The sequence below is a fragment of the Lactuca serriola genome, chromosome 3 (genome assembly GCF_051521515.1).
Source record: "Lactuca serriola cultivar US96UC23 chromosome 3, Lser_US96UC23_V15, whole genome shotgun sequence".
NCBI lineage: Eukaryota > Viridiplantae > Streptophyta > Magnoliopsida > Asterales > Asteraceae > Lactuca > Lactuca serriola.
Window position 1 is genome coordinate 267,274,677 of NC_136410.1, and position 14,512 is coordinate 267,289,188.

General features: G+C 34.7%; 2 pseudogenes; both read right to left on the reverse strand.

Moving 5' to 3' along the window:
- Window positions 1-2,900: 2,900 nt before the first annotated feature.
- LOC145094898 (cytochrome P450 CYP82D47-like) lies at window positions 2,901-4,902 on the reverse strand (annotated as a pseudogene).
- Window positions 4,903-10,228: 5,326 nt separating this feature from the next.
- On the reverse strand, window positions 10,229-12,231 carry LOC145096237 (cytochrome P450 CYP82D47 pseudogene; annotated as a pseudogene).
- Window positions 12,232-14,512: the final 2,281 nt, after the last annotated feature.

The following is a 14,512-nucleotide window of genomic DNA, read 5'->3' on the forward strand; positions in this document are numbered from 1 at the left end:
AAATATAAATGTCTAATAATTTTTCAGATGTCATTAAGATAAATGCTTAAAATATTGTCAAAAATACATTCGGTACTTCAAGCAATCATTATGCTTTTGGACCTAACACACAATTTATTTTGGCAAAATTAGGAATATGGTCTCATGAAAAGTCTCATCTTGGTCAATTCTGCATCCAAACTTGCAAGATATCCATATTTAGTCAATTGGCATGTCATTTGCTTCCGCATAAACTTGAACAACCTTTAAATTACAGAAATTTAAACAACCTTTAAATTACTTATTGCTACTTTTGATTTATTATGTATGTTAATAGCCACTTTCTTTCTTTCTTTTTGAATCTAGGAGGGTATAATTGGTAAGCTGACTATTAACTGTACTCAAATTTTATATTGTATGGTGCAACTTTGCGATTTTATCAAATATCTAAATATACACAAAGTAAATTGGATATTCATAATAGTGTATGTATTTATTTTAAAAGACAATTATAAGTAAATTGGATATTTATAACATTGTATATATTAATTTAAAAACAAAATTATAAAGTTACTGACAAAGCTTTAATCTTCTTAAATTAATAAATTAATAAATCCTTGTAAATTAATAGTGTTAATCTTTCACAAACATAATTTCTACGGGTTTAAACTAACAATTTTATAGTTATGGATAAAACCTTTAAGCTTCTAAAAAATATTTGTTTGCAAATGTATTATTAGTTATAACATCTATTAACTTCTAAAATGATTTTACGTTGGTTCCGTGTAGTACACGGTTATAACCTAGTTTATATAATATTTATAGCTGACAATGAGAAAAACGGGGAGGCCTTGGCCCCCCTAGGCCTCTAGAAGCTTCCGTCACTGACTGGTGCACTACAAGAAATTAGAGTATTACTGGCGACGGGCGTCGTCGCTAAAGGTCGAAAATGTCGCCGCTAAATGATCACTACTGTTGGTTCGTCGCTAATGCTCCACTGGTCGCCGCTATTGCCTTCTGTCGCCGTTAAAGGCGTGTCGCTGCTAATACTATTTGTTGCCACTAAAGGTATCGCCGCTATTTGTATGTATTTGTATACATACAAATACACATACATACATAATACACATACAAAATACACATATACATACAAAAACACATACACATACAGAATTTACATACATATACATATAAATGAGCATACAAAAACACATATACATACATAAAATACACTCAAGATACTCGTATACATAGAAATGCAAATACAAATACATATCCACATCTACAAACACAAAATACAAATACAAATACACATCTAAAATATCAAAATTATCAAAATTTCGTCATGAACAGTGGTGGTGGCGGTATACTCCGGCGAGAAAGGTGGGGGGTCTCAAAATTCCGACAACCAACACAAATTTATTAGGGAGAAGAGAAAAGGAAAAGAGAAAGGGGGAAAATGGAGAGGAAGAGAGGTGAAATATCGAAGATTTCGGTGAAATTCCGATGGGGTCGAAGGTGGTGAGCAGAAAGAAGAGAGAAGAAGGGAAAACACAGAAGTAGATCAGGGAAGAAAGTGAAGACGAAGCAGATTTTATTGTCGAGGCTCTTTAGCAGCGACACCTTTAGCGGTGACACATCGGAGGGAAAACAATCCGGGGTTTTCTACATCGTTGGATCATCACTTAAATCAACTGTTGGGGTTGAAATGACGCGGATCGCCAGAACTAGCAATAGCGACGACGAGTAGCCTTTAGCGGCGACACACCGGAGGGAAAATAACGCGGAGTTTTCTACATCCTCCTAGTCGTTGGATCATGGCCTAAATCGACGGTTAGGGTTGAAATGAGGCGGATCGCCAACATAAGCTTTTAGCGGCGACAGACACTTTTAGCGGCGACAAAAACGCGTTTGTTTGATGTCGCCGCTCAAAGTGTCCGTCGTGCTAAAGGTGTCGCTGCTATTGCTTGATGGTGATAACCATAGCAGACCCTGGATACGAAGTCTTTAAAATGTTCCATTATTCTCTAGAAACGATTATGAGGAAAACAGTTTCATCCTTTCCATGTTGGATGAACAACAAAACATGGGTATCTTTCTTTTGGATATCTCTATTTGTTGAGCTTCATTAGTTTCCGTGTGCGTATGTTGGATATAAGACCAAAATAACAAACTCCTTTTATTACTGTTATCACTCACGAAATGTATGAAGAAAGGAAGAAGAAAGGTTTTTTCTAATGTAATAAATTAAATGTGCAGCAATCCGAAAAGTAAAGAGCAAAAAAACTATTTTATTCATAGCACTAAAGGCTATATATAATCATCTTAGATACACACGTGACCCATGAAAGAAGCCATGCTACTTGTTCTACCAGAAGACTCGGTACAAGCTAAGGACCGGTACAACTCCATATACTTGGGTCAATCTAGAAGCTAAATTCTAAATAATAAACTACTAATTAAAACATAAGATGATATAAATTCATAAATACTCATTAAAACTAAAGTTCCAATCATGCATGCATATAACGGGTGAACCGATGACAACCGAACCGATTAATCCAGGAAACAGTGTAATCATGCATTCTGTAAAAAATCCCATATCTCTTCTGACTTGGAAAGGATATTTTTTTCATGCTCAAAAACACATAGTCTGAAAATTGGGAAGCCATGCTAATATATAGTAGTGTTGACTTGTACCATTTTAAAATTGATATAAAGCAACTATTATGCGTGCAACATAGCTAGCTCTGATAACACAATGTTCGTGTAATTAAACAGCGAAAATTTTCATGCTAATTATCGATGCTTAAAATGTAAACAAGGGATGGCTCTATATACAGAGCATATATACAAGCAGAAGAAACTAAAAACCATTGCATGAAACAATGAAAATCCAAAACAAAGTAGTATCCATTATACTGCATGAAATAATAAAAATCCAAAACAGATTTAGTAGTATGACTAATTAACAAGCTGTTGATAAGATAGTAAGAAGACTTTGTGATTTTTCGGGATTAATTGTCTTGGAATGGTTGTTCAATAAGACTAGAGTGTGGGCGCATGGTCGGTGATGATTCGAAGCAAACGTATCATGCAGCAACTGCAGGGTACATATCAAGGGATAAACGAGGCGCCAGAAGGACCTCAAGTGGGATCGCTTTGCTGATAGTCACTCCAGCGCTTTCACTCATATCAATGGGTTCTTTCGATGGGTTTTTAAGCACAAATTGTTGTATTAAAGTAGCTAAAGTTATATGCAAAGACCGAAGAGCAAAGGGAATAGCAGGGCATACTCTTCTACCACTACCGAAAGGAAGCAATTCATAATTGTTTCCCCTGACGTCAACATGTTTACGACTTGTCAAGAATCTTTCTGGTGAAATTCTTCAGGATGTGACCATTTATTAGGATCATGTTGAATTTTCCAAAGATTAGTCAATAAACGTGTGCCTTTAGGGATTTTGTAGCCACCAATAACGCAATCCTCCATGGACTCATGAGGAAGGTTTAGAGGTCCAGGCGGGTATAAACGCAGTGTTTCTTTAACGATTGCGTCAAGGTAAACAAGGTTCTTCAGGTCCGACTCCTCTACTGCTCTCTTCCTTCCAACATGCTCATCCAATTCATCTTGGGCAATTTTTAATACTCTTGGGTTGTTGAGCAACAAACATAAAGCCCATGTTAACGTTGCAGACGATGTGTCCAATCCCGCAGCTAAAACAGTCTGCAAGTTTGAAGTTAAAACAAATTTCTTATATTAGCTAGATTTCAAGCAACATGCATGCATGCATGCTGATAATTGATTTTATTTTTTTGCACAGCTTATCTTTGCCACTGAAAGCTGTTGCAAATACGTACTATAATGAATGTGGAAGAAACTATATATAATTAAACGATTAATTAACAAACTCTAGCTAGTAATAGTAGCTCATAATGATGATGAGATATAGAAAGATTAATAAGGTTTACCAAACATGTAGCCTTGATTATGGTATCATGGTCAAAACCACGGAATTCCTCTGGGGAGGCACCTTCAAGAACCGAAATCAGAACATCCATGAAGACTTGGCTTCTTTCATGTTGCTGCTTTTCCTCCGCCCTCACTCTCTTGTGATCCTCTAGCCATCCTGTTACAATTCCGTACATCTCTTCTCCTGTCATCTTCATTTTTTTCTCGTATCCTCCCAGGTCCAAAGGCTTGAGATATGGAATAAAATCAGACACCACAAATGTGCCCAATAACACAAAGAATTTCCTTATCACTTTTTGAAATCGAACCCCTTCTTTGTCATCAGGTGAAAACCTTTTTCCTGAAACAACCCTGACCACAACATTTAATATCAAGTTCTGAAACCATTGTTTCATATCCACCTTTACCATGTCGGAACTTCCACTCTCTTTATTCTTTACCCAAGCATTATATATATCTCCCATGGATGCTTTAACCTCTGAAGCACGAAGAGGTCCAAGCATCTCCACGCGTCGCTGAGAGAGAACCTCGAGTGTCAAGATCTTGCGCACTTGTCGCCAGTAGTCACCATAAGGAGCTAGAGCCAAGATGGCATAGTTATAGCCCATGTGTTCTACTGCCATTGACTTGGGTCGACTTGCAAACACCTTATCATTTGTGGTAAAGCACTCTTTCGCCATCTCAGCGTTACTCACCACCAAAACATTGTGAACACCAAGCTTGATGGTGAAAATGGGGCCATATTTATCTGCCATGCCACCTAAGACCCTGTGAGGTAATTCAGGTCCACCTAGAAGGCGCAGGTGTCCTATTACCGGCCATCGGCCCTTTGCTTGAGGTGGTTCTCTGTTCTTCACTCTCTTTCCTTCTAAGCTTTGCAGCAGGAATTTTAGTAGCAAAGAAAAAACAATCGCTGCTATAGAGGCTGAAAATGGGAGAAACAGCTCCATGCTTTCTACGTCCAGAATGAATTATGAAATATGATGATACACAGGGATCATAATATATAGAGATTGAACTCCCCGGCTGCTAACCTTTTTTTCTATATATATTCAAATGGTATGGTTCTAATAATGTAAAAGTCAACAAAGTTGGCTGAAAAGTTTGCTCGATACAAGTGTGTTATTAAACTCAATGATCATTTAGCATAAATATATATTTAAGAGGGAATATAATTTAAGAATGACATATATTTCATGTTCTTGTGTCAAAAAAATCATAGAATCTTTCTGTTGTTGAATTAGATGTATTTTGAGCAAATTAAATTTCATGTATTTGTCACCTAAAGGCTTTAATATCAAAATATTTCATTTCAATTCCTTTGAATTCCTTTTTATTCCAGCTTGATATTAATTTATTCTCTAAATAATAATGTATAAAATGATATATCAATGATTTGCACTAAATCATATTTTTTGAGAAGTGCAGTTTTATAAAAGAAAAGGGCATTGGCTTCTAGCCGTGCAAAGTATAATGTAAGAAATTGAAAAAAAAAATAAAATCATAGAAAAAACCTTAATACACAGTAAAATCCAAATGCCTCAAATAAAGTATACTAGCAAAGAATCAAAGGCTGACAGACTCTGAGAATCAAAGCGGGTGAAAGATTCAATCAAAACGTGACAAGTAAACATCACCAACTCATAGTCAAAGGTGTTTTCTGATCTTCACCACCGTATCGACCAAATACCTATTAGTTGAACATTCAAATATTAGGTTATAGAAATTGACTCAAATAACCTCTAAATATGGGTGGTATTTGTCAAAATTAAGATAATATGAGACATATATCTTCTGATATACTAACATATTGTGTTATAACTTTCAATTTCCCTTTCGAGTATATAAAAGCACTGCAAAAAAAATTAGGAAAAATGGTATTTGAGTCCACAAGGAAGGTTATGTTTTAATCTATGATTGCTATGATTCAAGCACATAAGCACTTATGAGAGAATTACAACAACTAATGTGATATATACACACACACACACACAAAAGATTCTCCAAATGCATCATTATTTCCATTGTGGTTAGGTTTATTCAGTTTCTTAATTGCATCTCATTTCTCATGTGACTATAATATTATAAACAACCATGCACATTCGGTTGTGGTTCTCTAAGTGTGGCTTAAGTAGAGATGGTGGGGGCAATAAGGTCTTTTAGTCAATTAGGATATGTTGGTGTTGTTTATCTTTAAGTGGGAGTTTAGATTCAGTCGGTCATCATCTTGGATCTATTTCTGTTAAAGTTAAAGCTCAAGGAGAGAACTAGCCTCTTGAAAGCTAGGATTCCAATTTGTAATCATTTATTTTTTAGTTCAATCAGTTTCTATATATATAAGTTTCTATATATATAGGTGTACAACAGAAGTACACTTTGCTTCTTTACTTTAAAAGTAGATAGTTTTGTAATTGTTGTTATTATTTATATCCCTTTTAATTTTATAATTGAACTTGATTTGTGTGGAATGCAGTGGTGATGGTGATGAGATAGAAAAAGAGGAGATCAATGGACTGAGATTCTCTCTTGGGAGCCTACAACCTTTTTTTTAACATAGTTTCTTGGTGGGTATGATAAGACCTGTTATTCAAGAAACATGGAAAACAATCAGTGAATCAACCTCGATTTGTCGAGGTAATGCAACGCTCATTTGATAATTCTTCAATTTACAAATGTTTTTCCTTACTGTATAAAGTTTAAAGATGCTAAAAAATATAAAGGTGATTTACTATTTCATATAATTTGCTTTCTCATGTCAATCATTAAGTTGGATTTGGAGTTGTGAAGAAAAAGTAAAAATAATTAGTGATAATTGCAAACTTCTACCTATTTATTTAAGGTATGCACAAAGCTTAAATGAGCTCATATAAGCTTATTTGGATCTGGGGTATTTGCTAAAGCATCATTACCGAAAAGACTAAGGTAGTGTTTAATATAATGGATCAGAGAAGGAAGCAATGGAATAAACTACTGCCGAACGAAGGTGATTCACTCCGTTTGTTAATTTCCATTCCTTTTTTTCTTCATTTATCATGTAATGGAATAGAAAAATTGCATTGTAACCCAATTTTGTTTGTGGAATTTTAACGTCACAAAATTATCTTTTTATCACTTAATTGGGTTTTAATGAGCCTCTGTTGTCTTTTAATTTTTTTACATGTGAAAATAAAAATTCTTAAATTAAAATTAAAATGGTGTAAAGAATAAGACTTAGAATTATGCATTGTACATACATTTTTCATATATATGTTTTTATATGTTATCATTTTATTTTCCTACAAAACATATTTTTCCTCGTGATGTTTTTGGGTAGTAAATGATCAGAAATTTAGAGGTTGAATTACTCTCTATCAAAGTTGGTATTTACTTATTTAGTTGACCTTTTTGAAGTACAAATATAAATGTCTAATAATTTTTCAGATGTCATTAAGATAAATGCTTAAAATATTGTCAAAAATACATTCGGTACTTCAAGCAATCATTATGCTTTTGGACCTAACACACAGTTTATTTTGGCAAAATTAGGAATATGGTCTCATGAAAAGTCTCATCTTGGTCAATTCTGCATCCAAACTTGCAAGATATCCATATTTAGTCAATTGGCATGTCATTTGCTTCCGCATAAACTTGAACAACCTTTAAATTACAGAAATTTAAACAACCTTTAAATTACTTATTGCTACTTTTGATTTATTATGTATGTTAATAGCCACTTTCTTTCTTTTTGAATCTAGGAGGGTATAATTGGTAAGCTGACCATTAACTGTACTCAAATTTTATATTGTATGGTGCAACTTTGCGATTTTATCAAATATCTAAATATACAAAAAGTAAATTGGATATTCATAATAGTGTATGTATTTATTTTAAAAGACAATTATAAGTGAATTGGATATTTATAACATTGTATATATTAATTTAAAAACAAAATTATAAAATTACTGACAAAGCTTTAATCTTCTTAAATTAGAAAATTAATAAATCCTTGTAAATTAATAGTGTTAATCTTTCACAAACATAATTTCTACGGGTTTAAACTAACAATTTTATAGTTATGGATAAAACCTTTAAGCTTCTAAAAAATATTTGTTTGCAAATGTATTATTAATTATAACATCTATTAACTTCTAAAATGATTTTACGTTGGTTCCGTGTAGTACACGGTTATAACCTAGTTTATATAATATTTATAGCTAAGAATGAGAAAAACGGGGAGGCCTTGGCCCCCCTAGGCCTCTAGAAGCTTTCGTCACTGACTGGTGCACTACAAGAAATTAGAGTATTACTGGCGACGGGCGTCGTCGTTAAAGGTCGAAAATGTCGCCGCTAAAGGATCACTACTGTTGGTTCGTCGCTAATGCTCCACTGGTCGCCGCTATTGCCTTCTGTCGCCGTTAAAGGCGTGTCGCTGCTAATACTATTTGTTGCCACTAAAGGTATCGCCGCTATTTGTATGTATTTGTATACATACAAATACACATACATACAAAATACACATATACATACAAAAACACATACACATACAGAATTTACATACATATACATGTAAATGAGCATACAAAAACACAAATACATACATAAAATACACTCAAGATACTCATATACATAGAAATGCAAATACAAATACATATCCACATCTACAAACACAAAATACAAATACAAATACACATCTAAAATATCAAAATTATCAAAATTTCGTCATGAACAGTGGTGGTGGCGGTATACTCCGGCGAGAAAGGTGGGGGGTCTCAAAATTCCGACAACCAACACAAATTTATTAGGGAGAAGAGAAAAGGAAAAGAGAAAGGGGGAAAATGGAGAGGAAGAGAGGTGAAATATCGAAGATTTCGGTGAAATTCCGATGGGGTCGAAGGTGGTGAGCAGAAAGAAGAGAGAAGAAGGGAAAACACAGAAGTAGATCAGGGAAGAAAGTGAAGACGAAGCAGATTTTATTGTCGAGGCTCTTTAGCAGCGACACCTTTAGCGGTGACACATCGGAGGGAAAACAATCCGGGGTTTTCTACATCGTTGGATCATCACTTAAATCAACTGTTGGGGTTGAAATGACGCGGATCGCCAGAACTAGCAATAGCGACGACGAGTAGCCTTTAGCGGCGACACACCGGAGGGAAAATAACGCGGAGTTTTCTACATCCTCCTAGTCGTTGGATCATGGCCTAAATCGACGGTTAGGGTTGAAATGAGGCGGATCGCCAACATAAGCTTTTAGCGGCGACAGACACTTTTAGCGGCGACAAAAACGCGTTTGTTTGATGTCGCCGCTCAAAGTGTCCGTCGTGCTAAAGGTGTCGCTGCTATTGCTTGATGGTGATAACCATAGCAGACCCTGGATACGAAGTCTTTAAAATGTTCCATTATTCTCTAGAAACGATTATGAGGAAAACAGTTTCATCCTTTCCATGTTGGATGAACAACAAAACATGGGTATCTTTCTTTTGGATATCTCTATTTGTTGAGCTTCATTAGTTTCCGTGTGCGTATGTTGGATATAAGACCAAAATAACAAACTCCTTTTATTACTGTTATCACTCACGAAATGTATGAAGAAAGGAAGAAGAAAGGTTTTTTCTAATGTAATAAATTAAATGTGCAGCAATCTGAAAAGTAAAGAGCAAAAAAACTATTTTATTCATAGCACTAAAGGCTATATATAATCATCTTAGATACACACGTTGACCCATGAAAGAAGCCATGCTACTTGTTCTACCAGAAGACTCGGTACAAGCTAAGGACCGGTACAACTCCATATACTTGGGTCAATCTAGAAGCTAAATTCTAAATAATAAACTACTAATTAAAACATAAGATGATATAAATTCATAAATACTCATTAAAACTAAAGTTCCAATCATGCATGCATATAACAGGTGAACCGATGATGACAACCGAACCGATTAATCCAGGCAACAGTGTAATCATTCTGTAAAAAATCCCATATCTCTTCTGACTTGGAAAGGATATTTTTTTAATGCTCAAAAACACATAGTCTGAAAATTGGGAAGCCATGCTAATATATAGTAGTGTTGACTTGTACCATTTTAAAATTGATATAAAGCAACTATTATGCGTGCAACATAGCTAGCTCTGATAACACAATGTTCGTGTAATTAAACAGCGAAAATTTTCATGCTAATTATCGATGCTTAAAATGTAAACAAGGGATGGCTCTATATACAGAGCATATATACAAGCAGAAGAAACTAAAAACCATTGCATGAAATAATGAAAATCCAAAACAAAGTAGTATCCATTATACTGCATGAAATAATAAAAATCCAAAACAGATTTAGTAGTATGACTAATTAACAAGCTGTTGATAAGATAGTAAGAAGACTTTGTGATTTTTCGGGATTAATTGTCTTGGAATGGTTGTTCAATAAGACTAGAGTGTGGGCGCATGGTCGGTGATGATTCGAAGCAAACGTATCATGCAGCAACTGCAGGGTACATATCAAGGGATAAACGAGGCGCCAGAAGGACCTCAAGTGGGATCGCTTTGCTGATAGTCACTCCAGCGCTTTCACTCATATCAATGGGTTCTTTCGATGGGTTTTTAAGCACAAATTGTTGTATTAAAGTAGCTAAAGTTATATGCAAAGACCGAAGAGCAAAGGGAATAGCAGGGCATACTCTTCTACCACTACCGAAAGGAAGCAATTCATAATTGTTTCCCCTGACATCAACATGTTTATGACTTGTCAAGAATCTTTCTGGCTGAAATTCTTCAGGATGTGACCATTTATTAGGATCATGTTGAATTTTCCAAAGATTAGTCAATAAACGTGTGCCTTTAGGGATTTTGTAGCCACCAATAACGCAATCCTCCATGGACTCATGAGGAAGGTTTAGAGGTCCAGGCGGGTATAAACGCAGTGTTTCTTTAACGATTGCGTCAAGGTAAACAAGGTTCTTCAGGTCCGACTCCTCTACTGCTCTCTTCCTTCCAACATGCTCATCCAATTCATCTTGGGCAATTTTTAATACTCTTGGGTTGTTGAGCAACAAACATAAAGCCCATGTTAACGTTGCAGACGATGTGTCCAATCCCGCAGCTAAAACAGTCTGCAAGTTTGAAGTTAAAACAAATTTCTTATATTAGCTAGATTTCAAGCAACATGCATGCATGCATGCTGATAATTGATTTTATTTTTTTGCACAGCTTATCTTTGCCACTGAAAACTGTTGCAAATACGTACTATAATGAATGTGGAAGAAACTATATATAATTAAACGATTAATTAACAAACTCTAGCTAGTAATAGTAGCTCATAATGATGATGAGATATAGAAAGATTAATAAGGTTTACCAAACATGTAGCCTTGATTATGGTATCATGGTCAAAACCACGGAATTCCTCTGGGGAGGCACCTTCAAGAACCGAAATCAGAACATCCATGAAGACTTGGCTTCTTTCATGTTGCTGCTTTTCCTCCGCCCTCACTCTCTTGTGATCCTCTAGCCATCCTGTTACAATTCCGTACATCTCTTCTCCTGTCATCTTCATTTTTTTCTCGTATCCTCCCAGGTCCAAAGGCTTGAGATATGGAATAAAATCAGACACCACAAATGTGCCCAATAACACAAAGAATTTCCTTATCACTTTTTGAAATCGAACCCCTTCTTTGTCATCAGGTGAAAACCTTTTTCCTGAAACAACCCTGACCACAACATTTAATATCAAGTTCTGAAACCATTGTTTCATATCCACCTTTACCATGTCGGAACTTCCACTCTCTTTATTCTTTACCCAAGCATTATATATATCTCCCATGGATGCTTTAACCTCTGAAGCACGAAGAGGTCCAAGCATCTCCACGCGTCGCTGAGAGAGAACCTCGAGTGTCAAGATCTTGCGCACTTGTCGCCAGTAGTCACCATAAGGAGCTAGAGCCAAGATGGCATAGTTATAGCCCATGTGTTCTACTGCCATTGACTTGGGTCGACTTGCAAACACCTTATCATTTGTGGTAAAGCACTCTTTCGCCATCTCAGCGTTACTCACCACCAAAACATTGTCAACACCAAGCTTGATGGTGAAAATGGGGCCATATTTATCTGCCATGCCACCTAAGACCCTAAGAGGTAATTCAGGTCCACCTAGAAGGCGCAGGTGTCCTATTACCGGCCATCGGCCCTTTGCTTGAGGTGGTTCTCTGTTCTTCACTCTCTTTCCTTTAAAGCTTTGCAGCAGGAATTTTAGTAGCAAAGAAAAAACAATCGCTGCTATAGAGGCTGAAAATGGGAGAAACAGCTCCATGCTTTCTACGTCCAGAATGAATTATGAAATATGATGATACACAGGGATCATAATATATAGAGATTGAACTCCCCGGCTGCTAACCTTTTTTTCTATATATATTCAAATGGTATGGTTCTAATAATGTAAAAGTCAACAAAGTTGGCTGAAAAGTTTGCTCGATACAAGTGTGTTATTAAACTCAATGATCATTTAGCATAAATATATATTTAAGAGGGAATATAATTTAAGAATGACATATATTTCATGTTCTTGTGTCAAAAAAATCATAGAATCTTTCTGTTGTTGAATTAGATGTATTTTGAGCAAATTAAATTTCATGTATTTGTCACCTAAAGGCTTTAATATCAAAATATTTCATTTCAATTCCTTTGAATTCCTTTTTATTCCAGCTTGATATTAATTTATTCTCTAAATAATAATGTATAAAATGATATATCAATGATTTGCACTAAATCATATTTTTTGAGAAGTGCAGTTTTATAAAAGAAAAGGGCATTGGCTTCTAGCCGTGCAAAGTATAATGTAAGAAATTGAAAAAAAAAATAAAATCATAGAAAAAACCTTAATACACAGTAAAATCCAAATGCCTCAAATAAAGTATACTAGCAAAGAATCAAAGTCTGACAGACTCTGAGAATCAAAGCGGGTGAAAGATTCAATCAAAACGTGACAAGTAAACATCACCAACTCATAGTCAATGGTGTTTTCTGATCTTCACCACCGTATCGACCAAATACCTATTAGTTGAACATTCAAATATTAGGTTATAGAAATTGACTCAAATAACCTCTAAATATGGGTGGTATTTGTCAAAATTAAGATAATATGAGACATATATCTTCTGATATACTAACATATTGTGTTATAACTTTCAATTTCCCTTTCGAGTATATAAAAGCACTGCAAAAAAAATTAGGAAAAATGGTATTTGAGTCCACAAGGAAGGTTATGTTTTAATCTATGATTGGTATGATTCAAGCACATAAGCACTTATGAGAGAATTACAACAACTAATGTGATATATACACACACACACACACAAAAGATTCTCCAAATGCATCATTATTTCCATTGTGGTTAGGTTTATTCAGTTTCTTAATTGCATCTCATTTCTCATGTGACTATAATATTATAAACAACCATGCACATTCGGTTGTGGTTCTCTAAGTGTGGCTTAAGTAGAGATGGTGGGGGCAATAAGGTCTTTTAGTCAATTAGGATATGTTGGTGTTGTTTATCTTTAAGTGGGAGTTTAGATTCAGTCGGTCATCATCTTGGATCTATTTCTGTTAAAGTTAAAGCTCAAGGAGAGAACTAGCCTCTTGAAAGCTAGGATTCCAATTTGTAATCATTTATTTTTTAGTTCAATCAGTTTCTATATATATAAGTTTCTATATATATAAGTGTACAGCAGAAGTACACTTTGCTTCTTTACTTTAAAAGTAGATAGTTTTGTAATTGTTGTTATTATTTATATCCCTTTTAATTTTATAATTGAACTTGATTTGTGTGGAATGCAGTGGTGATGGTGATGAGATAGAAAAAGAGGAGATCAATGGACTGAGATTCTCTCTTGGGAGCCTACAACCTTTTTTTTAACATAGTTTCTTGGTGGGTATGATAAGACCTGTTATTCAAGAAACATGGAAAACAATCAGTGAATCAACCTCGATTTGTCGAGGTAATGCAACGCTCATTTGATAATTCTTCAATTTACAAATGTTTTTCCTTACTGTATAAAGTTTAAAGATGCTAAAAAATATAAAGGTGATTTACTATTTCATATAATTTGCTTTCTCATGTCAATCATTAAGTTGGATTTGGAGTTGTGAAGAAAAAGTAAAAATAATTAGTGATAATTGCAAACTTCTACCTATTTATTTAAGGTATGCACAAAGCTTAAATGAGCTCATATAAGCTTATTTGGATCTGGGGTATTTGCTAAAGCATCATTACCGAAAAGACTAAGGTAGTGTTTAATATAATGGATCAGAGAAGGAAGCAATGGAATAAACTACTGCCGAACGAAGGTGATTCACTCCGTTTGTTAATTTCCATTCCTTTTTTTCTTCATTTATCATGTAATGGAATAGAAAAATTGCATTGTAACCCAATTTTGTTTGTGGAATTTTAACGTCACAAAATTATCTTTTTATCACTTAATTGGGTTTTAATGAGCCTCTATTGTCTTTTAATTTTTTTACATGTGAAAATAAAAATTCTTAAATTAAAATTAAAATGGTGTAAAGAATAAGACTTAGAATTATGCATTGTACAT